The 27,841-nt window shown below is 41.0% G+C and overlaps 1 protein-coding gene across 4 annotated transcripts in view; it reads right to left on the bottom strand.

The window, feature by feature from the left end:
• Positions 1-27,841, bottom strand: part of LOC100884026 (uncharacterized) — a 392,036-nt gene that overhangs the window by 257,108 nt on the left and 107,087 nt on the right. For 3 of the 4 annotated variants that reach the window (XM_012283875.2, XM_076541524.1, XM_076541526.1), the window contains exon 2: positions 16,098-16,178. The exons of the other annotated variant lie outside the window; for it this stretch is intronic. The gene's annotated coding sequence lies outside the window, so the exon portion shown is untranslated. The remainder of the gene's footprint in view (positions 1-16,097; positions 16,179-27,841) is intronic. 4 annotated transcript variants of the gene reach the window in all.

Below are 27,841 nucleotides of genomic sequence, written 5' to 3'. Positions count from 1 at the left end.
ACATTTAGGCTGTCCCAAAGCATAGGCACTTGATCACGATCGCGCACGGCTCAAAGCTCTCACTACCGGTCCCGAATTCCGATTGCTCCGTGTTTTTCCTTAATAATTCAGAAACGAAGCTTCACACCCAATTTTTGTAAAGGAAAATCTTGTTCAAAATAACATGCCCCACCCCCTTCAAGGCGTAACATTACGAGATACCTTGTATTTTTGAATTTTCTTGTTGAAACGTATTAACAATTTCCATATTGAAACTCATTGACCATTTTCATATTGAAAGGCATTGACAATTTTCACATTGAAACGCACTATCATTAAAGCCAATAAACGAGTACATATAGACTAACACGTGACGTTTAAATGAAGAAATTCGCACAGTTCGTCACGAAGCTATTTGCAAGCTTGCTTGTCGCCCGAAATCGGTAGAGCTGCAGAATCGTCGAAACGAGGTCAACGACGTCCTTAAGGATTTCGTCGAACTCGAACGAACGGGTCCTGGACCTGGGAATGCCATCGTGCCGTTATCCCGTGAAGTGTGGCAGGGAGGAGAAGAGCGAAGACATCGATACGAAAAGGTAACGGCAGAAGCGAGCCTGGGGAAAGTATCCTTCTACGAGTACCTGGTCTCCCGCGGGATCTGACGCTAACCGAAAGCCAGAAATGAAAGAGAAAAGGCGAGCCACGGTTGAAACGATACCGAGACTGGCCAGGAGCGAATGGGAATGAGAAAACGGCACTGCACACGGGAACGTCAGTTCCCTCTGACTCTGAGGTATCCACTGATGGCCGACACGTTTTCGACGAGTTTTCTGTCGGTTGAACGTTTCTTCGATGCTGGAAAGCAATGCTGCTCTGCGAAATGTGTATCGGATTTCTACTGATCAGGGGCGTATCAAAAGAAAATTTCCTCGCTTCTATTAACATAGAGAGCTAAATATGCATGTTAACCTTTTAGCTAGAGCGACTTTCGTAGAACTGCGTTCAGGATGCGTCACGTGCGTCACGTGTCTGACTCAAAGTATGGCGAATGACCTAGCCTATAATTGTACATGAATGAACGTCTGAATGAGGACAACATGAGACAAATTCAGAGTGCGTCACGTGCGTCACATGTCCGACTCAAAGTATGGCAAATGACCTAGCCTATAATTGTGCATGAATGAACGTCTGAATAAGAACAACATGAGACAAATTTAGGGTGCGTCACGTGCGTCATATGTCTGACTCAAAGTATAGCAAATGACCTAGCCCATAATTGTACATGAATGAACGTCTGAATAAGGACAACATGAGACAAGTTCATGGTGCGTCACGTGCGTCATATGTCTGACTCAAAGTATAGCAAATGACCTAGCCTATAATTGTGCATGAATGAACGTGTGAATGAGGACAACATGAGACAAATTTAGGGTGCGTCACGTGCGTCATAGGTCTGACTCAAAGTATGACAAATGACCTAGCCTATAATTGTACATGAATGAACGTCTGAATAAGAACAACATAAGACAAATTTAGGGTGCGTCACGTGCGTCATATGTCTGACTCAAAGTATAGCAAATGACCTAGCCTATAATTGTGCATGAATGAACGTGTGAATGAGGACAACATGAGACAAATTCAGAGTGCGTCACGTGCGTCACATGTCTGACTCAAAGTATGGCAAATGACCTAGCCTATAATTGTGCATGAATGAACGTGTGAATGAGGACAACATGAGACAAATTCAGAGTGCGTCACGTGCGTCACATGTCCGACTCAAAGTATGGCAAATGACCTAGCCTATAATTGTGCATGAATGAACGTGTGAATGAGGACAACATGAGACAAATTCAGAGTGCGTCACGTGCGTCACATGTCCGACTCAAAGCATGATAAATAACCTAGTCTATAAATATGCATGAATTAACGTTTTCAGGATTTCAACAAGTACAAAATGTACCCAGAACACACGTAGATGAGATAAATTTGAACGCGACTGCACTCGAAAAAAAGAGTGGTTCTCAAAGGAAGCGACCTACTGAAAAAAGAAGCGAAACATTCGCCCAAGGACCGATTCCCGTCGAAATTACCCGGCTTCCAGTGAGCATCGCGGCAAGAAAAGAAACATCGTTAGCGTCGAATGCAAATCTCGTCAGAAAAAAGGAATCCGGAGGCGTCGTTTGATTCAACCAAAGGCCAAGGCACGCCTGTAAGGAAAGGGAACGCGGAAAAAGGATAAAAGCGGACATCTCGATAGAGCCACGAGATAGCAGCAGGAAATACCGTGATGGAAATGAAGATAGCAACGAGCAAAGGAGGAGAGCGAAGTCTGGTTCGACCGGGGACCACCGAGTAGCCCGGGTATCCCGCGGGATCTGACGCTGACCGTAAGCCAGAAATAGAAGAACGGTAAAGGAGAGAAAAGACGGCGCGAGGAAATGGAGAATGGGACTACGGTTGTTCCCGAGGAAACGTCTTCTACCTTCCGCTGTCGTCTCTAATTTGCTGGATTAAATCCCAGATTAAATAACGTATAACCTGATAGAAACGTGCCTTCAAGTGGTTTTCAATCGGACCGGGAAAATGTCTGATACTGGAATTTCGCTGCACCGATAAACGTTTTCTGCAACAACACCACTGCTTGGATAACTCAACCCTCAAACCCCTTATTTTCTTAACAGTTGCGTCATTGACATCTAATTATTGTTCACGTTAAGACAACTAAAATGTTAGGTACGCTCAGGTATCCTTGATTCTGCAGATTATAGCACCCAACACTGGGTGCGTCACGAGTGCGTCACGATATCAGAGCAGCATCAGTACATTTTCTGATTAAACGACCGAATTTCAACCTACAGTTCCCCACAAATTTTTCATCCTCTCAAGTACTAAACGATACCGTAATAAAAATATTTGACCTCGAACTTCAAGGTCAAGGTCACTTGCACTTATGAATGTTTCAGAAATCTCCATTGAGCCTGAAGTGTTTGACACAATATTCAAGTACCTAACAGGTCCCCAAAGTGATAAACACTGAGATGGCATGTTATTTCAAAATATACCCTTAACTTCTATTGCGAATCACACCCAGACCAAAAGCACCATATTTGGTAGAAAACTTAGCAATTCAATAAGCAAAACTGGTCGTTCACCTGTACTGGAACCCAGCATCACCGGTCTGAGTTTTTGAAAAAGTTGAAACAATGAGGACCCTGGTTTGACAGTAGGTAGCCCGGTGAAAAGGCTGAATAATTTACCGGTATGAACTGGATTCCGTCGCACAAGTTGGCAACTCCGCCCCGACATTTACCGGTGCTGGCAACGTTAAAAGCGATATTCCCTAAGTATAGACTAACTTTCTCCTTTGATACTCTCGGACTGTGCTCGCGCCCGGTTCGCGAACTTTTCACCGAGGAAACGAAGTTCAAGATGAAACCACTCGTAGAACACGCTCGGCTAATCTGAATAATCGGCCCCGTCCGACGTGCATGTAACCGGTTCGTTCACGGAATATCGATTAAGATTCTTTTGATCGAAATGACTGGGCTTGTCGAGACACGATTGGCCCCGGATCGGTTTGTTTACGATTCCGCCTTGTTCCGAGCGATCTCCGGGCTAACTACACCTCCTGTTTCCGGACACTGTATGTGGAACACCTTGTTACAAGGACCGAGCTTTCGTTCTTTGTCGTGGGACTTTTTCGTTTTGTCCAATTTCGATGAAATAGCGCTTGATTACTTAGGAACGGTGAAATAGCTAGCCTGCAAAGCAGAAAAGCTTTATTTCACTTTGAACAGAGTGTTTCCAGAGGAATTTCCTAGCCACGATCGATGGAATTGTGTGTTTGACGTGGAGTGTTTAATCTTTCCCTCGCTGCAGCGCTCTTACTTTTAACGTTTCCAGGAGATTCGATTCGATCCTCTCTAGTGGGACTTTTCTTTCGTCTGAAGACACGATTGACTGCTCTTTTGTCATCATTTTCTATGGTCATTAGCGATAAGAACCGTTCTTTATTTTTATAAATCTCCGACCTTTGATTCCACGAATCTTCAATCATGTTCCATCATTCCAAAATCTGAACCTAAAATAATTTGTAAAGATATCTGTCGAGCTCATAATAGAACCCTAAAAAACCCCCACGTTTTTCAAGGATCTTAATCTTCCCATAAAGCCAGCCTGAAGCAGCGGTAACCGCAAGAACCAACCAAAAGCCGAATGTGTTCCAGCGAAATCAGAGGCAGATAGGGCTTCCCTAGGTCATCTGTTCATCCCTCTCTCGATCACTGTACCTTCTCTCATGGTAATCGCAGATAGGTAGGGGTTAAGTAGCATGCCCATGGAGCGACGCTCCAAACCGGGGACCTCCATTAGCCGCGATAGAGAGGCTGTGTTAAGAGTGGTAATGCGATTCTCCGGTCTCATCGCTTCGCTGCTTCCAGTTAGGGTCGATTTCGGACGCAAACTGTTCTTCCGATTAGCGACCGTGCTGTCTTTTTCGCGAATTTCCTCCTCGTCAGGATACCAGTTACCTTTCATTATATTGCCGTTGCTGCGTTACGAGAATTTTTGAAATTGGTGGTAAAAGACTTCTGGCAATTCACATGATTCACATGACGTATTGTCAATTTGATACTGTATTGTTGGTTTGAAATGTAAGACATGATATAGCATGTAGTATACATTTGTAGTGATGGCTATAAGTGGAGATGTCTAGAGAGATCATGATTGTACAACTATGACTTTGACTGTAACTACAGATATAAAGACATAGCAACTGTATGTAAATCCTACCATAACCTCATACATACAGAATCGTAGTATACATACTTATAGTGATGGCTATAAGAGGAGACGTCTAGAGAGACCATGGAATTGTACAAGTATGACTTTGACTATAACTGCAGTTATAAAGACATAGCAACTGTATGTAAACCATACCATAACCTCATACATACAGAATCGTAGTATACATACTTGTAGTGATGGCTATAAGAGGAGACGTCTAGAGAGACCATGGAATTGTACAAGTATGACTTTGACAATAACTGCAGTTATAAAGACATAGCAACTGTATGTAAATCCTACCATAACATCATAGATACAGAATCGTAGCATACATACTTGTAGTGATGGCTATAAGTGCAGACGTCTAGAGAGATCATGGAATTGTACAAGTATGACTTTGACTATAACGACAGATATAAAGATATGGCAACTGTATGATAAACGCTACCATAATCTCATCCATACAGAATCATAGTGTACATACTTGTAGTGATGGCTATAAGAGGAGACGTCTAGAGAGACCATGATTGTACAACTATGACTTTGACTATAACTACAGATATAAAGATATAGCAACTACATGATAAATCCTACCATAACCTCATACATACAAAATCATAGTTTACATACTTGTAGTGATGGCTATAAGCGGAGACAACTACAACTATGACTACATAAATATAAAAATAACTGTATGTAAACCCTACATAACCTCATGCATACAGAATCAGAAATATAGAATTATGAACAGTGCCCCTTGGAGCAATAAATTTTCCCTGACACAATAGAACATTGCACGATTTCCTGTTACTACCTCGGAGATTAATATTTGAGAGCCATGTCGCGAGAGACACTTGGCGAAAATGGCGGCGTGTTTCGGCGCTGTAAATTCGACTTGACACGCTTCTTTTTATTCAATAAAGATGAGCCTCCGCAAACGTGAAACGCACAGAGAAAAATAGAGAGGGAAAATATTTAATGCTCGAAGGGGAAAAGCAGCGGGAAGAAACCGAACGGTAAACTTCTGAAACACTGTTCAAAAGTTTGTAAGACGTTTCTTAAGTTGCTACTTGGCCAGCTTCCCCGGCTAATTTATGGTGTTCCGAGCGTTACTTGGCTATGGTGTTTTGAAGATACTCGAAGAATAGATGGGAGAAAGCGTCAGGGGGAGCTTTTAAGTAAAACGATGTGCATAATGAATTTTACTCTCATTTATAACGATCACCTGTACTTTTTAATAAATTCCCTGCAAACTTAATACATTCTTTTTGGTTCTGCTAGTTTATGAACTGTCGGAAGTTATAAATTCATTTTTGGTTCTCTAACAATTTTTACCTTCAATGCAAAAATTTAACGTTTCAAAATTTTACGACACTCTTAAATTTCATTTTTGCGAAAATAGATTAATATTGATATTTCTTGCAAAATCAAATTTGCGTAAATTCTCAGTAACCACATTCAACGTTATTTTCCCGAGGCTCGATTTTTCTCTGTCTATGAATTAAAATACCCGGCGAACTCCTTGTGAAATGTACAAATTCGTTGACTATGGCACGTCGTTAATCATGCTTTCTCTCTCTTTACATTTCCGTCGCGTGAAAAGAGGATCCCTCTTAACTACAGAAAATGGACTATTTTCTCAACTTTTTCCGGCTAACGAAAATAGGGAATAAAAGTTTGAACTGAAACCGGCGAAACAGAAACTTAGACATTTTTCTACCTGTCAGCTCGTTCTTCACGCTACACTTTTCTATAGATACCGCAAATCCGTCCGGGAAGTCGGCGACGCGTGGCACTTAACACTTCGCCAACCGAATGGAAAAATCTCGCTAAATTTTCGCGGTTGAAGTTTTCTTAAAGAAACATATTTTATTTTCGCGCGAATTGAGATACCGTGTTCGCATGAAAATTTACAACGGTTATTGGACAGTGCAGTTAATAGGGAAAAGGAAGAAGTGGTTTCCGGATAGAGATTTATAACGAACGTTTGGGGATTTTCAGTCGCGTCTCGACGGATTATACGAAACACACGGATTGGCCATGAGCGAATCGATATCCTGTTGCGGAATCGCAGAAACGTTAATTCGAGTTGTCAAATATTGAATGTGTCGACCGGTTGAATATCTAGTCGAAATCTGCCGGTTGACAGGGTGTAATCCTATTATCAGGGCTTTACTCTTTTTCTTCCATGGTGTACCGGGTGTGATTCGATTTTCATGGGCATTTGCTGGTCTCCCGGGGGTTGTTTGAAACCATGGGTTTATTAAGTGATTCTGTCTCTTGTAAGGCTTCGATTGATGTTTTACTCTTGTTAGGAATCGGTGGAAAACTCATTAACTCTTTAGACATAAACCTGTACAATCATTTTTAATTTGCAATTATCAGGTTATTAAAATTGTTGGAGTTTTCAGTTTTTAGGTTTGGGGACTTCTAGATCTCTATATTCTCAGATTCGGTAGGTATGGAGGTACTTAGGTCGTAGGTACCTTGATGTCATAGATTTCCAAATCTTCAGATTTCAGAAACCTAGATGGCTAGATACCTCATTCGCTAGATAGGTAGATCGCTAGGTATCTAGATTGTTGGATACCTGAATTAGTGGATACCTGAATCGCTAGATACCTAAATCGATAGATACCAAGATCACTAGATACCTAAATCGGTAGATACCTACATTGCTGAACAGCTCACTTGGTAGATACTCAAATTGCTAGATACCTAAATTGCTAGTTACATAAATTGCTAGATACTCACATTGCTAGGTACCTTGATTGCTACATACCTAGATTACTACATTCCTAGATTGCTAGATACCCAGATTGCAAGATACCAAGATTGTTAGATACCTAGATTGCTAGATACTCAGATTGCAAGATACCAAGACTGTTAGATACCTAGATTGCTAGATACCAAGATTGCTACATACCTAGATTACTAGATACCCAGATTGCAAAATACCAAGATTGCAAGATGGCAAGATTGTTAGATACCTAGATTACTAGATGCCTAAATTGCTAGACACCTAGATTGCTAGATACCTAGATTGTTAGATACCTAAATTGCTAGATGTCTAGATTACTAGATAGCTAAATTGCTAGATATCTAGATTGCTAGATACTCACATTGCTAAGTACCTTGATTGCTACATACCTAGATTGCTAGATATCTAGATTGTTGTATACCTAGATTGCTAGATGTCTAGATTGCTAGATACCTAAATGACTAGATACATAAATTGCTAGATATCTAGATTGCTAGATACTCACATTGGTAAGTACCTTGATTGCTACATACCTAGATTGCTAGATACCCAGATTGCAAAATACAAAGATTGCAAGATACCAAGATTGCTAGATACCTAGATTGCTAGATGTCTAGATTGCTAGATACCTATATGACTATGTACCTAAATTGCTAGATCTCTAGATTGCTAGATACTCACATTGCTAGGTACCTTGATAGCTGCATACCTAGATTGCTAAATACCTACATTGCTGGACATCTAAATTGCGAAATACCTAAATAGCTCGATACATATATTGCTAGGTACCGTGATACCTACATTGCCAGATACCTAAATAGCTTGATACTTAGATTGCTAGGTACCTTGATACCTACATTGCTTGACATCTAAATTGCTAAATACCTAAATAGCTCGATACATATATTGCTAGGTACCGTGATACCTACATTGCCAGATACCTAAATAGCTTGATACTTAGATTGCTAGGTACCTTGATACCTACATTGCTTGACATCTAAATTGCTAAATACCTAAATAGCTCGATACATATATTGCTAGGTACCGTGATACCTACATTGCCAGATACCTAAATAGCTTGATACTTAGATTGCTAGGTACCGTGATACCTACATTGCTTGACATCTAAATTGCTAAATACCTAAATAGCTCGATACATATATTGCTAGGTACCGTGATACCTACATTGCCAGATACCTAAATAGCTTGATACTTAGATTGCTAGGTACCTTGATACCTACATTGCTTGACATCTAAATTGCTAAATACCTGAATAGCTCAATGCTTATATTGCTAGGTACCGTGATACCTACATTGCCAGATACCTAAATAGCTTGATACTTAGATTGCTAGGTACCTTGATACCTACATTTCTTGACATCTAAATTGCTAAATACCTGAATAGCTCGATACATATATTGCTAGGTACCGTGATACCTACATTGCCAGATACCTAAATAGCTTGATACTTAGATTGCTAGGTACCTTGATACCTACATTGCTTGACATCTAAGTTGCTGAACACCCAAATAACTCGATACTTAGACTGCTAGGTACCTTGATACCTACATTGCCAGATACCTAAATAGCTTGATACCTAAATTGCTAGATACCTTGATACCTACATAGCTGACTACATACAAACACCTACATGTTACATACTTACACAGATCTAACTACCTTGACACCTAACTCATTAGATACATATGTGGATCCTCATCTACCTATACTCCAGATGTCCAGGTATCCAGTTCTAAATCAGCAGACACCTAGATCGCTTGGTAGTTAGGTACCTACATTGCTGTTTGCATATATACATCTATGTATATGTTATATACTTATTATTGAATCTCTAGATGTCTAAATCCTTGGACACCTAACCTAACTCATCAGATATGTGGATCCTCAACTACCCATACTCCCAAACACCCATATCCACAAATGTCCAGGTACCTAATGTTCCAAATACCCAAATACATCTCCAATGTCATGCATTCTAAAATATCTCAACCCCTACGTGCATAGAATCTGTACCTCTCTACATCCTCCATTTATGAACAAATTTTTTGATGCATAAATTTTGATAAATTGCTCCAGTATTTATGACATAATACCCCTCTTGTTATAAGACAAATCTCATCAAAACAAAGAAATGAAACGAACCGCTAAAGATTTGTTTTAGCATTCTTAGAAGCAATAATCCTCAATCGGGTCTAAATGTTCCAGAGTTTGTATCAGTGCCGGAAGGGCCAGAAGCCATAGATCTTGTTGGCCTCCGTTCTTCGAGATTCGCTCTCTCACGGGGTCTTTTCATCGCCATAAATCTCGCGGTTCACTTTCAGCCCGGATTGCCTTGCCGGACGCGGAACGGGTATCGTCTAATTAGCTTTCTATCCAATTAAGGCCTGCGACGGCGCAGAAACGTTGGCGATCGAGGTCTAACATGTCACCCAAGTGTACAGAGATTGTACGGGTCGAATTCCCGGTTCAACGACAGTTTCCCTCGCTTTGATTAAAACTTAACGCTCGGGGAGACTGCGAGTGACACGGTTAAATAATAACGGATTATTTTATAATCGTATTAAGCTGCTTTCGAATCCTTTATTTAATAATTTTTGGAATTGGAAAACTGCAACGTGATTGAGGGCTTTCGAGACGTAATACGTTAGAAGAATTATCCGTAAGTGAAATTACAGGGAAATAATTGAATTTTCCAACGGATATTCGCGCGATCAACTGAACGGGATTCGAACGTATATATACGCAAAGAAATCGCGAAATTATTCACGATATATGATATTCGGGAGTGCCGCGTTCATATTTTATTCAGTGCCCATAAATTCCACGTATTCCATTAAGCCTTTCCGTGAATTAAGTTCCGCGAGGCGATTTCAGCGTTTCCATGAAATTTCGAAATTTTATCAACCACCGTAACGCAATATGTCTGAAAATTTGTATCGATCATTCCCGTCCGTTACGCCAGAAAACAAAGAGTCAACGTTACACGAAATACAAATCCCCGCTCGTCGCAAGAATCAGTTTAAAATTTTTAATGCACGCGTTATAAATTTTGAATCCATAAATCTCCGGCAACATCCATTACAATTTACCGGCGTTGTTATACCGGGGCTGCGCGGCAGCATAAGCAAAAACAAAACTACGCCAGTCATCAATCTCCGCCGCCATCGTTTTTCCGAGCACCTCAAAAATTTGTCAAATCCGATGCGAGTTTACCAGGCAAAACCAGACGAATGTCTTACACAGTTCCCATGAATACTTCACGGTGTCATGACGCGCGACGTTATAATTTTCTCGGGCAAGAAATGGGATAAGTAAATGCAACTTTGCATTCAAACTCGAACTTCAACGGGAAACAGATTACCATATACAAGGATGTATTATGCATTTGCATTATTACAACCTCAGTTAACGTACTGTAATTTCAACGCACGTCAGTTTCGACGGACCGTGACTTGCGTTAGTTCTGACGCACTGTGACAATATGCGATGATTACAACGCATGAAAGTTGCAATGTGAGATAACTTTAATGGTTCGTCACATGACGCACGGAAAAAGTAACGTCCGTCAGTTTAAACGTGCTGCAATTACGACGTGCGTCAGCTCTGACGCACTGTAACAATACGCGATGATTACAACGCGCATAGGTTAAAGTTTAAGATAATTTTAATGGTTTTTCACTGCGACGCACGGAAAATCTAACGTACGTCAGTTTTAACGTGCGTCAGTTCTGACGCACTGTGACTATGATTATAAAGTGTGTAGGTTGCAATGTGAAATAATTTTAATGGTTTTTCACTGCGACGCATGGAAAATCTAACGTACGTCAGTTTCAATGTGCGTCAGTTCTGACGCACTATGACTATGATTATAAGGTGTGTAGGTTGCAATGTGAGATAATTTTAATGGTTTGTCACTGCAACGCACGCAAAATGTGACGCACGTCAGTTTCGACGTCCTGTAATTATGACGTGCGTCAATTTCAACGCGCTGTAATTATGACGCACGACAATTACGATGCCTAGAAATTACAACTAGTCAAGAATATAACGCGTGAATATTACAATCGACGACAATTTCAACATGCTGCGATTGCAACGCGCGGTGATTACAACGCACGTCGATGTCAACGCACTGTGATTACAACGTTCGTTAATTTTAACGTGCTGTGATTACTACACGCGGCTATTAGAATACATAAAGATTCAAACTCAGCGAAAATATAACACAAAAAGATTACAATGTCGATTTTAACATGCGGTGATTGTAACGAGCGGTGATTACAACGCACGTCAGTCTCAACGGACAGTGATTACGACGTGCGTCAGTTTCAACGTACTCCGACTACTATACACGACAATTATAACATATTAAAATTCATGGAGAATATAATGCTTGAAGATTGCAATGTTGATTTTAACGTGCGGTGACTGTAACGAGCGGTGATTACAACGCACGTCACTCTCAACGGACGGTGATTACGACGTGTGTCAGTTTCAACGTGCTCTAATTACTATACACGACAATTATAACATATTAAAGTTCATGGAGAATATAATGCTTGAAAATTGCAATGTTGATTTTAACGTGCGGTGACTATAACGCGCAGTAATTACGACGCACGTCAGTCTCAACGGACGACGATTACGACGTGCGTCAGTTTCAACATGCTCTGACTACTATACACGACAATTATAACAGAGATTAAAATTCGTGAAGAATATAAGTCTCGAAGATTGCAATATGCGTTGGTTTCAACGTGCTGTATCTTCGCACGTCGATTTCAACGCACTGTGATACAGACGCGCGTTAATTTCAACGTGCAACGATTACAACGTGTAGAGATTGCAACTTGTGGAGAATATAACTCACGGAGGTTGCAATATGCGTCCATTTCACCAAGCTGTGACTATGACGCGCAGAGATTACAACGCGCGTCAGTTTCAACATACCGTGATTACGACCCACGTCGAATTCAACGGTACTATTATTACGACGCGTGACGATTACAATGCGTTCAGATTACACTGTATAATGACTATGACATATGGAAATTACAACCCGCAACTGTAAAGCGCGGCAAACACACTTGAACAAGCAGTTACAATATTTTTCTACGGAAGACTGTTATTGTAATATGAGTCATTATTTATTTATAATTAAATAGAATCTTAGGGAGAATTTTTTACTCTCTGAGGAAAATTATACGCAAAATCTGTATGTACACAAAAATATACAGATTCAACTTAAAAAAAAGTAGTGATGGCTTTGACAGAAATGCAATACGAAATCTTTTTGTCGATTTCAAATAAATCCTTGAGACACCATGTACACGATTGACTAAAGGAAAAAAATGTACCCGGGTTGTACGACGTCAATGTACGGCCCTGTAACGCCACTTCACTCATCGTTCACATTTCCTCCTCGAATCCTTCTTACTCGCGGCATTATCATAATGCCATCGGTCGCTACGTGACAGGAAAGACGTATTATCGTGGCTCGCTGTAGTTTTCCGATCCTCCTAGCAAGCTTATCGTCCTCGCTTTAAAACGAATGCGAATTAGTCGCCCTCCCGTCGTCTCGCGGAGAAAGTTACTATGTACTGCGTTGAAAGCAGGAGAAAGAGGAGTTGAAGATGAAACTCTGAAGAGGTTAGGATGATGGTGTCGCGGTGTTCTTAGACTCTGAATGCAATTTGATTCACCGGCATCGGGGTTTGAAGGATCGTCTGACTAATGATCCTCGGATGTGAAATTTCCACGTTTCAAATTACTATCTAATAAACAATACAATAACCTATAAATATTTTTGGTAGAAATATCAAAGATTTGTTTAAATTAAAAATGAGTCTAATGAATCTGACATTTCATCCCGCAATGCAGTCAATTTCTAAAAAGCTAAAATTTCCCGAAAAGTGAAGATACAAATAGCCTAAATTTTCGCCCAGGTCCATTCTGAAATGATGGGTCCTCATTAATCAAACTTAGTCCGAAAATACCGAGACATTCATCTGGCTCTCATCCTCCGACAGAAATAACTTCTCGTATCGCGACACACATTCCATTGAAACGAATATATTATACACATTACAGGCCGCAATGCGTGAGACGGCGAAGGAAGCAGGCTTACATCGGTACTTGCAAGAATTCTCAAAGAGTTTCCCCTCGGTAACGTCTAAACGTGTTGAATTCCTGTCAGCAGCTCCCGCAGGAACGAGAACGGAAGCGGATAGTTGGCTGGATGCCAGACGACACCCTCGCCTTCTTTCCTGACCGTGTGAGAGCGCCGCACACACGGACGACCCATGTGTGCACGGTTTTCTATATCTCTTACTCCAACGGAGTAATAATCCTAACTCGCGGGTTAGCCGGGCTTAATTAGAACAGGGGTTAGTGGCTGGCCGTGTTATAGTCGCGTCTCTGCCATTCGACACTGGCCACTTCGCTTCATTTTGCACCCTTCTAGCTAGTCTGCAACTGTCCGGGCGACACGGTTGATAACGAACGACCAACTGCGCCACTGTCACTTAGCTCATTGTTAAGTTAGTTATCGGTTTAGGTACAGTGATGGACACCGGATAGTTAAAGTGCACAAAGTTTCCCGGAAACTTTGCCTAGATTACTGTGGATCAGGGTTGAATGAAAACCTAGCTTTCGGGAGGGGTATACAACCCAATTGAATTTCTGCCGCAGGATTGAAATATTGATGCAACTTTTGGGAGACCCACTTTCACAAATTACTTCGAGTACAGAATAAGGATTTTGAGTATACTGGAACCAGTTTAACAGAACTCGCTGAATTAGTTCTTTTTAGCCCTCAAAATTTGGACTCTACAAAAGTGGTTCTGACTATTTTTCTGTTCTGGAGCCTTAAATATGTGGTTTGATCATCCTAGGACTTAGGTTGTTACTGATCACCAAAGCTCAGATTTGATCAATTTGTTCGTTCGTATTAGTAGCTCATACCCATCACTTGGACCTTAGGCCCACTTTTATAAGTGAAATTACTTGCTTCTGACTATCCTCTGTCCCAAAATCCAAAATTTGGTCATACTGTAACCTAGGTTGCTATCACCTGAATCTAATCAGAACTCACACTTGCTAAGTTTGTTCGTTCCTTCTGAACACTCATACCCATCCCTACATTTGGAGCTTAGACCCATTTTCATATGTGGTTCCTTACATATTACTTGCTTTTGATTATTCTCTATCCCCAAGTCTAAAACTTGGTCACACTGTGACCTAGGTTACTACCTATCATTTCAGCAATGTAATCAGAACTCAGACTTGCTAAATTTGTTCATTCCTTCTGAACACTCATACCCATCCCTACATTTGGACCTTAGACCCATTTTCATATTTGGTTCCTCACATATTACTTGCTTTTGATTATTCTCTACCCCAAGTCTAAAACTTTGTCATACTGTGACCTAGGTTACTACCTATCATTTCAGCAATGTGATCAGAACTCATACTTGCTAAATTTGTTCATTCCTTCTGAACACTTATATACATCCCTACATTTGTACCTAGACGTACTTTCATATGTGGTTCTTCATAAACTACTCGCTTCTGATTATTCACTGTACCAAAGTCTAAAATATATGTTTTAGTCATACTGTAACCTACCGATGAGCTATCAGACTCAGTAAATTAGTTCGTTCCTTTCGGAAGCTCATATCCATCCCTCTAAAATTTAACGTTCTTTTTAATAACGAAGCGCGGCAACAAAGACCGGGAAAAGGGACAAAGGACGAGAAAAAGCAAAGGAAAAGCGGTAGACATCAGCGGCGGAGAAGAAGCTAGCCCGAGGGGCACGAAAGAAAAACAGCAACATTCAGATCGAGCCGGGGATGAGGAAGACGCCAACGGGACGCAAAAGAAACCCACGTTGAAGCATTCCATTGTACGAATGCAAAAGAAAACGGATCCAAGCTGGCCCGGGGAACGATTCTCTCACGATTGGCCGACAATGGCCGGCCGTGAACACCAAACTCTGTAGCCGGCTCGATTGGCGAATCAATCGGCCTTTTTGCGAACGCGCAGCCATCGGCGTCGCGTCCGATAAAACGGTCTGACACGCTCTTCAGGGATACGGCAAAAATGACCGCGACCAGACACAAAGGAGGATCCTTTATATATGTATATGTATCCTGCGCGACACCGACGACCAAACTGACAAGGGGAGACAGCCGACACAAAGCGCGTTCTTTCGGGGACATGCTGGTAATAACTGCACGCTCGCAAATTTCGACCATCCTCTTTGGACCCGTTCCTTCCAAATGTTTTTATTGGATACGCTTGCCCACGAATGAATTTTGGAGGAACCCTGACAGATCTGACCATTCGTTCGGATTCTTTTGTGCTTTTTAGGCTATGTGATTTTCGGATTGTGGACACCTTGATTTGGTGGAAAGGGACCTTCTAGTAATCACAGGTTTTCAGATGTGTTTAGGTTTCAGTTAGAATGCTGTTAGGTTCTAAATGATAGGTGGACATCAGATTAAACCCCCTTATATTATAAAATGGGGTGTGTGTAGAATAGTGAACTTACGTATTTTGAAGCCCTATGCTGCATTTAGTTGTTTTGGAAGATGAATGTAGGGTATGATCCACACCATTCTACCATTTCCTTCTGAAACAGAAAATTCGTTGACTGTGAGACTAATGATCAGATACATCAAGGTTTATTGATTGTCATAGTCATATTATGGGCTGGTAGTCATCTTATAGCCTATAGTCATATTATGATCATCATATACTTCATAGATGTCTTACAACCATATAGCTATCTTATAGCCTTGTAGTCATCTTGTAGCCTATGTCCATAGTCATCATTTACCTTGTAGGTACCTTCTAGTCTTGTAGCCATGTTATTTCCTACAGTCACATTATAGTCATCACTCATCTTATAAGTACGTTATAGACTTGTAGCTATCTTATAGCCTTGTAGTCATCTTATAGCCAATGGCCGTAGTCATCATTTACCTTATAGGTCCCTTACAGCCATGTAGACATCTCATAGCCTATAGTCATATTGTAGTCGTCACTCATCTTATAGGCAGCTTATAGACTTGTAGCTATCTTATAGCCTTGTAGTCATCTTATAGCCAATGGCCATAGTCATCATTTACCTTGTAGATACCTTATAGTCTTGTAGACATCTCATAGCCTATAGTCATATTGTAGTCGTCACTCATCTTATAGGCACCTTATAGACTTGTAGCTATCTTATAGCCTTGTAGTCATCTTATAGCCAATGGCCATAGTCATCATTTACCTTGTAGGTACCTTATAGTCTTGTAGATATCTCATAGCCTATAGTCATATCGTAGTCGTCACTCATTTTATAGGCACCTTATAGACTTGTAGCTATCTCATAGCCTTGTAGTCATCTTATAGCCAATGGCCATAGTCATCATTTACCTTATAGGTACCTTATAGTCTTGTAGACATCTCATAGCCTATAGTCATATTGTAGTCGTCACTCATCTTATAGGCACCTTATAGACTTGTAGCTATCTTATAGCCTTGTAGTCATCCTATAGCCTATGTCCATAGTCATCATTTACCTTGTAGGTACCTTATAGCCTTGTAGCCATCTTATAGCCCTATAAGCTATCATAATCCAACCACATTCATCTCCGAATCAACCATCTCCTTGATTACTAAAGAATGACCCTATTGCTCATCCCAAAAATATCATCCCAAAAATGTCTCCATCTTCACAGTCATACTCCCAAACGTGTAAAAGCTGTTCTCTGAAGTTCCCGATCCTGAACGAGTTCAAAACATCATCAGCTCGTCCTTTCATCGTCATGATCCTACTGGCAGGCGTCACAGTCAGCGATCAAACGTCTGAAAGAGGCCAGGACACCTAGCTGGCATCAAAGGCGACATGTCAGCCGGCAGCTCGAAACGATTCACCGCGTGCAGCAGAAACAAAGGCGGGCAAAAGGCGAAAGACACAAAGCCCCACCCTGTTTTAAAGGGGTTAAGCGGACCACCGGCCGACTAGGGTGTCGCAGTTGAACGAACCTGCATCGCTTCGGGAGGTCAGCTGATCCGCTTTGCGATTTTACGGCTTCTCCGATCACGGCTGCAGCTCGAGGACATCGCCGCGATAAAATCACATTTCGCGATCGTTTGCTGATTTATATCGCGGCCAGACGGTGTTGCGTGTCCCGGAGACCTTTGACCTTCGGAGCACTGTCAACATGGCTAAATGCGCTCGCTCTTGGAACAACAGATCAAAGGACCGTACAGCTCCGCTCAAAGTTGCGCAATTCCGTGAAATTCACGAGTAATTTTCCCTGTTTAACTTTGTTGCGTTTAAAACGTTCTCTGTTGCAGAGGATTTACATCGTGTCCAAGAAGTATTTAAATCGTATTTATTTTCGTTCGTATGCCCGGAACAATTACAGAATACGCGCGGAAAATTTTGCAGCCTCTGGCTCGAAAGTTCTTGAGGAACTCGCGTTATGGAAACAATCTGTTCCACGATCGATAATCGCAGTTCCGTGCTTTTAATTTCTCCGTTCACGTACTTTTTTCCTTCGCGTGGTTACGATGTTTCGCGAACTTTGATCCCATCAGGAATTAATCGTTTAACTTGTTAGGAGTTGCTGACTTTTGCTGATCAAAATGAAACGGCCTATCGCAAAATGGTAGTCAATTTATTGCTCTAAAACTCCGATATGAAATGGGTCAGCTTTACGCTAATAGGGAGAGCAATTAGCGTCAGAGGAATTAAAATGTTGAGGACTTTTGATAGACAATCCTGTAAATGTTTTGTGGGTTATAACGGAACGTAATGAATATTTATAGCGAAGTTTATTGATTCGAAAACTGTCAACCCCATGCAATCCTATAGCACATCCCTTCGTGTTTCGAATTCAATCGTACTCAACCAGCGAACAAGCTGAAAAAAAAGTCGCAGAAGTAAACGAGTAATCAATACAGGATGCGATGAAAAACCCGTGCGAGATTTGGAACACGCGTTTGAAGCGCATACCATGGAAAACATGGCGAGAAGGGTGGGTGAAAGAGGACCAAACGAAAGCGGGTCAACTCGTCTGCGCTGGAAAATATGTAACTTCGCTCGAGTGCATAACTGCACCAACCTACCCTCCTTGCCGCGGAATTCTAATAATTTTTGCGGGTCCCTGACTCGTGCTACACCCCTCTATTTACGAGGATGTTCCGGAAACTGGTCTTCTTATGTATACAGGCGCGCTCAAAAAGAATGTCACTTTTGTTCACTAAAGGTGCATACACTTCCATAAATAAAATTGACAATATTTCATAATATTACATTTTTGATATTTAATTGTAATTGTTGTGCTCTTTGTGAAAGCTTCAAAATTATTTTTACGTTTGTTCTTTATAGATTATTTTTATGTTTGAATTCAAATAGTTTGTAGTGAAATTTACGAGGATGTTCCGGAAACTGGTCTTCTTATGTATACAGGCTCGCTCAAAAAGAATGTCACTTTTGTTCACTAAACGTGCATACACTTCCATAAATAAAATTGACAATATTTCATAATATTACATTATTGATATTTAATTGTAATTGTTGTGCTCTTTGTAGAAGCTCTAAAATTAATTTTATGTTTATTCCTCACAGATTATTTTTGTTTGAATTTAAATACATAGTTTGCAGTGACATTTTTATGTTCATTCTTTACAGATTATTTTTATGTTTGAATGTAAATAGTTTACAGTCAAATTTTTATGTTTATTCTTTACAGATTTTTATGTTTGAATTTGAAAAGTTTGCAGTGAAATTTTGTGTTGATTGAATTGATGCTAAGGGACTAATTTTTTTGGGACGAAAACTCAATTCACTTAGAACTATCTTATGAAGATTTTAAAAAATTCAAAAATGACAGTAATATATTTTTTAGATCCTTCACTGTGAATAATTTAACGAATATTTTAATGAAATTTAATGGTGTATGTTTAAAGGTTATAAGGGCCTTCTGATCCTGTAATAAATTAATAAACTTTTGCATTCAAGTGCATGTGTGTGTACCTGTGCATATGTGTAACATATGAATTCTAAGGATACATGTATATTAAATTTAATTGTGCAAACATCTGCTCTTTGAAGCTGGTTTCCCCAAATAAACACAGAAATACGAAACGAAAGACGAATATATGCAGCTGGTACTCAATTTTATTAACGAGCAATAATGATAATTACAAAACAATAAATATACAATAACAACTATAGTATGCGCATCGTATTAATTTATAACCGCAGAAAATAATAAACGTTTACGAGTTCCGGTTAAGAGGGTTTAAAACAATCGCGGCCAATAAATCCGATAATCACGTAACATTTCAATTATCAACAGATTGTTGATGCAAATGGTTTTTGGAAATTAAACCGTTCTTAAAATAACATGTTCTCTGTTTCGATCGATTTAATCCGACGACAGAACTATAAAAATAATCTATATCAAGATTACGGGGTCTAATATCATAAAGATTGAAGATCTCGATAAGATATTCTGCTCTAGATTGGTGATCCAGATAAGATAATATTCCGTCTAGATGAAAGATGTAGAAAAGATTATATTCCGTCTGGATTCAAGATCTACGTAAAATAATATTCCATCTAGACTCGAGATCTAGATAATATTTCATTCAGAACTTAAACCCTTAACATACAATTTTATAGGCAGTTGTCTCATGCACGAACTAATTATTGCTACAATATGAAAAATGAGAAATGAGTAAAACAAATTAAAAATAAGACACGTTTTCATCGATCTTTGACTGTGAAGATAATTAGAATTTAACCTAGAATTCAATTTTAATGGAAGCACGAAACTGGTGCGTCACATATGAACTGTAGTGCGTCACATATGAATTGCTCTGCATCACATATGAACTGTGGTGCGTTACATGTGAACTACATGTGCGTTACATGTGCGTCACGCATGAACTATAGTGCGCCACATATGAACTGTAGTGCGTCACATATGAACTGTAGTGCGTCACATATGAACTGTAGTGCGTCACATATCAACTGCTATGCATCACATATGAACTACAGTGCGTCACACATGAGCTATAGCGCGTCACATTTGAACTGTTATGCATCACATATGAACTGTGGTGCGTCACATGTGGACTACAGTGCGTCATGCATGAAATATAGTGCGTCACGTATGAACTGCGGTGCGACACATATGAACTGTGGCGCGTCACGCATGAATTATAGTGCGTCACATATCCACTGCTATGCATCACATATGAACTGTAGTGCGTCACATATAAACTGCTATGCATCACATATGAACTGTGGTGCGTTACATGTGGACTACAGTGCGTCACACATGAACTATAGTGCGTCACGTATGAACTGCGGTGCGTCACATATGAACCGTAGTGCATCACATATGAACTGTTATGCATCACATATGAACTACAGTGCGTCACACATGAGCTATAGCGCGTCACACATGAATTGTGGTGCGTCACATATGAACTGTGTTGCGTCACATATGAACTGTTATGCATCACATATGAACTACAGTTCGTCACACATGAACTATAGTGCGTCACATCTGAACCGTGGTGCGTCACATATGAAACTTTACACGTCACATATAAACCATGGTGCGTCACAAATGAACTGCAGTGCGTCACATATGAACTACTATGCATCACATATGAACTACAGTGCGTCACACATGAACTGCAGTACGTCACAAGTGTGACCCAATATCTTAGATCAATGAGTTATTAAGCACAATCCAACCTAACCTAACCTAACCAAAATAGTACCCCACCCTAAACGACCAAGCGATCATACCAGTCCCAAACATTAAAATTTCACAGTCGAAAAGGGAGAAAGAATGTCCTTAAAGGATAACCTCTCCCGTAAAAATTCCGTTTAATTCCTTAGTTTCCGGGGATAAAAAATAAAACGGTCACACCCGACGAAACGAGCAGCGTGAAAGGGAAGAAAGGATAGTCACATGCCACGATGGCAGAAATAGACGAGAGAGACGGAGAGGCAGGCCACTGTACCAGCTACAGGTACTAATTGCTTTAATGAGCAGTGGGCGCGGCTCGTTCTATAAAATTTCTCTCTGTAACGACCAACGTGCGACGCAGAGGCCACCGGTGAAACGGGCTGCAAACGGAGGGGGTGAATGATGGGCGAGGGATGTGAATGGGTGTGTAACGGAACCATGGAACGGGGAATGAAAAGAGAGAAAAGAAGGGAGATTATGAAAAACGAGGGAAGATTGGATACGAAATCGAAGATGACTATTGAGAAAATGGGATGCAACTCCCGTTTGCGAAATAATACATGTACACGGTATGTTGGAAACGGAACTTTTTAAATTTAAGGAAACTAGCGCCATCTATTAAAGCGATATGTTATCTGAAAATCCCTCCTCGCGTTATTAATTCCACGCGTCCTAATTCCACGCGTCGTAATTCCATGCGACATTAATTCTACGCGTCGCAATTCCACGTGTTGTAATTCCACGCGTTACTAATTCCACGCGTCGTAACTCCACGTGTTGTTATTCCACGCGTTATTAATTCCACGCGTCGTAATTCCACGCATCGTAACTCCACGTGTTGTAATTCCACGTGTCGTAATTCCACGCATCGTAATTCCACGTGTTGTAATTCCACGCGTCGTAATTCCACGCACCATAATTCTACGCGTCGTAATTCCACGTGTTGTAATTCCACGCGTTATTAATTCCACGCGTCGTAATTCCATACGTTGTAATTCCACGCGTTATTAATTCCACGCGTCGTAATTCCATACGTTGTAATTCCACGCGTTATTAATTCCACGTGTTGTAATTCCACGCGTTATTAATTCCACGCGTCGTAATTCCATACGTTGTAATTCCACGCGTTATTAATTCCACGCGTCGTAATTCCATACGTTGTAATTCCACGCGTTATTAATTCCACGCGTCGTAATTCCACGCACCATAATTCTACGCGTCGTAATTCCATGTGTTGTAATTCCACGCGTTATTAATTCCACGCGTCGTAATTCCATACGTTGTAATTCCACGCGTCGTAATTCCATACGTTGTAGTTCCACGCGTTATTAATTCCACGCGTTGTAATTCCACACACCATAATTCTACGCGTCGTAATTCCACGTGTTGTAATTCCACGCGTTATTAATTCCACACGTCATAATTCCACGTGTCATAATTTCACACGTCGTAGTTCCATGCGTTGTAATTCCACGCGTCGTAGTTCCACCCGTGATTAATTCCACACGTCGTAATTCCCCAGGAAGTTGGTTTCAGTTGCATAATAACGCACCATGTCACAGAACTGTCTGTTCGTGAATTTTTGGCGAAAAAGTCTGTATGCTCCAACATCCTTCAAATTCACCTGACTTATCTCCATATGAATCATATCACTATTCACTGTAATGTGAACCTGAGAATATGTAATCAATATATACACATGTCCACATATGTCCCCATATCCACATACGTCCTCCACATGTCCAGTTCCAAGAATCCTAAAAGCAATCCTGTAAAAATCTTGAGAGACTTGACTAGATAAAAAAGACGATTCTGTCTCTGAAAAATCATAACTGCAAAGTCACCCCTTCGATGTCACCCCGAAATGACCCCAGTAGCCGTGATTTCGTAATCATCCTAAATAGCGATTCAGGAAGTCCTGAGCTGTTTAAGCTGCCAGAAGATCGTGTGCAATAATTCACGGACGGTGTTCCGATGGTAGATAAGAGGGGTAGAAGGCACGCGTGCCAAATCAGCTGATTGAAACGCGACGGCCATCATGATTCGTTATTATCTGCGTCGGAGCAGGGAAGCCATTGTGATTTGCTTTATGGCGGTCGTGTATCCTGCAGGCTGGAACGGCCTCGCAAGAAGAAAGGGGAAGTAGGAAAATGAAAAAGGCAGGAGACAAAACGGGGGAATCCTCCTCGAAGACGAGCTGCTTTCAGTCATGATACGCGTGCATGAGAGCTCTTTTGTGACGATGACAACCAGACGATGGCTATTTATCTCTGTTTAAATAATTTAAAAGCGCTGCTCTCCCCTGCTCGCTGATTCGTGCAAACGTTCGAAAAATAGAACATTTAGTCAGCGAATATTCTTCAGCATTTAGAAGCTATTTCTCAGGTTCAATGACTTCAATCGTAAAAAATAGATTAAGATAGTCTTAAAGTTTAATTAAAAGTCAAGTAGCTGATCTACCAGATGCCGAGACATCTTGCGAAGTAAAACCATTTAACACTTCGAGTTCCCAAACGATTCCACGAGTTTAGAAGTCCGGTGAAACCACAAATTTCGCCAAAACTCGGCCAAATTAAATACCCCAAAAGAGAAATCCTTTCCCGTGCCACGAAGTTCTGTCGGAAAAAGGAGGAGCAACAAACAGCCGGGAAGATAAACGAAACACCGAAAAGAAACGGGGCAAAAAAGGTGGAAGAAAAGAGCAAAAGTACAGGGGCGACAGGAGCGGAGAGAATAGAGAAATGGTAGAGCGAAACGCAGGAGACTAAACATCGGAACAGGAGCAAAAAGCAAGAACGATGTAACAAAAATAGCGGGCAAATGGGTGGGCAGCAAAGAATAACGAAGAGAACGAAGAATAAAAAATTGGCGCGAGGCCTGGTAAAAACGCGGCAACACGGCATCGAAGAAAGAAGAAGAAGGAAAAACACGGGAAGAAAATAGCGGAAGGATGAAGGCGAGCAAAAGAGGGGTAGGTTAGGTTAGGTAAGCACTTTCGCGCTCGCACAAGAGAGCAGCCGAGGCTGAAAAAGAAGCTGAACGACGGGCAGAGAATGAAAGAAGAGCCGTGGAAGTTCACGTCGGACAAAGACAGTAAAAACTGGCGAGTGCGACCATTACGGCACTCTTTCCGTTCCAGTGCTAATAATAATGCACTCGGCGCGCTGATGGGCAGCTCGCAAAGACCGGTGTCAACGGATTTAATCTCACCTCTGCGCTATCGTGTTCGAGGCTAATTTCGTTTGGCTAATGGTTGAAAGGTATCGACGAGAAAACAAGCATTCCTTTATTTTCTGCTAACTTGCAATATATTGCGAGAATGGAATTTATCTAGTGAGAGGTTAGGTCAGATATTTATTTTACTCGTGACAAATTATATGCATCAAATCTTATTTAGAATTGAATCCTAGGGTCTTTTAGGGATTTTAGGAACGATAGAATATGTAGGGTATCTATTAGGAATCTCTATTATAGGAATCCTTGAGGTTCCTGTATGGCCTCTAGCATTTCTAGGGTCCTTAGTGTTCCTGGGACTTTCAAGGTCTATAGAGCACCCTGTACCTCTACAGTTCCTAGGATTTCTAACTTTATAGAGTTTTGAGATCTCTAGAATTCTCAGAATACCCAAAGACTATGAGGTGTCTAGGACTGCCAGACACTCTAGGACTTTTATGCTTTCTTAAGTTTCTGAGGATTCCTACAGCTTCTTAAGTTCCTGACATCACTAGAGTTTTTGAGGACCATAAGATCATCAATGTCCATAAGGTACCTATGGTTCCCGATGGCCTGGGATCCGTAAAGTCACTAGGGCCATGAGGTCCCGAAGGTCCATAAGGTACCTATGGTTTCCTGAGGATTCCTACAGCTTCTTAAGTCCCTAATACCACTAAAGTTTTTGAGGACCATAAGATCATCAATGTCTATAAGGTACCTATGGTTCCCGATGGCCTGGGATCCGCAAAGTCACTAGGGCCATGAGGTCCCCAAGGTCCATGAGGTACCTATGGTTTTCTGAGGATTCCTACAGCTCCTTAAGTCCCTAACATCACTAAAGTTTTCGAGGACCATAAGATCATCAATGTCCAAAAGGTACCTATGGTTCCCGATGGCCTGGAATCCCTAAAGTCACTAGGGCCATGTGGTCCCCAAGGTCCATGAGGTACCTATGGTTTCCTGAGGATTCCTACATCTCCTTAAGTCCCTAATACCACTAAAGTTTTTGAGGACCATAAGATCATCAATGTTTATAAGGTACCTATGGTTCCCGATGGCCTGGAATCCCTAAAGTCACTAGGGCCATGAGATTCTCAAGGTCCATAAGGACCTATGGTTTCTGACGTCCTGTCTCTGCAACTCAATAATTTCTAAGGTACCTAAAGATTCGAAAGCCTCCAGAGCCTATAGAGTCCCTAGGATACCTACAGTTCCATAAGTCCCGAATGTCCCTAAAGTCCACCAGACCCATATGGTCCCCAAAGTCCATAAAGATACCTATAGTTTCTGATGTCCTAGCATCTCTATAGTCTCTGCAACTCTATGATTCCTAAAGTACATAAAGATTGAAAAGCCTCCAGAGTTCATAAAATCCCTAGGGTACCCATAATCCCATAAGTCCCTCATGTCCCTAAATTCCTTAAAACCCATATGGTCCCTAAGCCATAAAGTCTAAACCCATAAAGTCCCTTAGATACCTATACTCCCCAAATCCCCAGAATCCCTAAATCCTTGCATGCCAACGATTCCTAAAGTACCTAAAAACTGAAAAACCCCCAAAGGCCCTAAAATCCCTAGGATTCTAAATAAAATTTGAAGCACATAGTTTGAAGTAGCTTATTCAATACCTCTCATAATTCTGAAGTGTCTAGAAGATATTTCCGTTGCATCTCTTCGATACTTAAGCTTGTCAATTAGAAGGATCTAACCTCCCTAACGAGTATCGGTTATTACACGACACGTTTAGGATAATAATGAGCAGAGACGAAACAGACGCGACTCGTCCATTAGCAAAAACGAGACCGTCAGCCCATGAAGTCGATATTTGTGTCGAAATCGATAACAGTCGATGGTAACAGTTCGCAAATGGCCGATTGAAAGCCGGCGCTGTGCCGCTTGATAACAAGCGTCCGCCACAATATTATCGGGACAAAGTGATGGATGTACACCTGAATGTTCTTCGATACGGATCGCTTTCTTTTTTTTTAGGGACGCGTGTCGGAAATATCGGATGACAGAAAAGTATCGAAACTTTATTGAATTTCAGTGTTTACATAACAACGATAAGCATAACAAATAGCATATATTAACCTCGCAAACTATCGCAATTTACATAAAACTTCCTGCCGTACAATTTATTCTCCGTATAATCGTGATAAAATAAAATTAATGATAATCCTGATTAAGTGCCACGAGAATTACCTTCGTAACCGCGCATCCGTGCGTGCGCACGTTCCCGCCAAACCTCCCGAAATTACCGGAAAATTTCGATGAAAGAAAAATAGCACACGATATAAAGCTCCGCCGTAAGTTTCGAAAGTCCACGAACACAAAGGGCCATAATTCAAATCCCGTCCGTAGAATCATACCCATAGAATTATGACTCAAAGCATCCAATGAAACGTTCAAGTATTGATGGATAGAGGGAAACGAAGATCCCACGGCAATCGGGTTTCCTGTATCGAAGAAAGAACGAAATTCTCGGAGAGGGGGGAGGCAAAGAGGCAGGGTGACTATTTACGCCATTAAACCTGTAACCACAGTCGACGAAGTTGGAACGGGGGGACGTTGCCTTTGTGTTATTCAGTCGGGTACCGAGCCGCGTTCAGCTTAAATGGCCTCTTCCGCTCTTTTTCCATCCCCCCTTGACAAGCTGGCCTTTTAAAAGCCACGGGGGTAAAAAACGCCGGCTAGCTGCGTGATGCACGAGTACCTCGATTGCGTGCACGTGCAACACGTACGGACACGGGTCCTTTCCGATATAAACCTTGCTTTGATACAACGATTGCTGAGGGGTCAGCGATAAATTGCGCGATTGGTACACTGCGAATTTTCATACAATACATTTTTTTTAAAAAACCGTCAAAGTGAAAAATTCTTTTTAACATATGCGAACCTTGACATTTGTGGAACTGCAGCAGACTTTGAAAAGACCAGGCTAAAGGTACACAGTATGTCGGAAAACCGGAACTTTTTAAATAAAGAGAAATAGTTAGTTTGCCCAAAATTATTTTTTTTTGTATTCAAAATACATCCCTTCCATCAGTACACCGCTGGGTATGCTCAAACAATGTCAACATTTTTTTATGTCGTTTTGCGAAAGGCTCTGTCGCATTGAACGCTATAAGTTAACAATTTAATGATTGCTTTATAGACGAGATATATTATTGTTTTCACGTAACATTATTTTAATAGATGGCGCTAGTTTTTCTTAAATTTAAAAAGTTCCATTTCCGACATATTGTGTAGCCCACTCTGAGATATAAGTGCATCATGAAAGTTATCTCAGTCCGTAATTTCCAGGCGTCCTAAG

This window comes from Megachile rotundata, chromosome 16 (genome assembly GCF_050947335.1).
Source record: "Megachile rotundata isolate GNS110a chromosome 16, iyMegRotu1, whole genome shotgun sequence".
NCBI classification, from domain to species: domain Eukaryota; kingdom Metazoa; phylum Arthropoda; class Insecta; order Hymenoptera; family Megachilidae; genus Megachile; species Megachile rotundata.
This window is presented reverse-complemented; position numbering and strand designations above follow the sequence as displayed.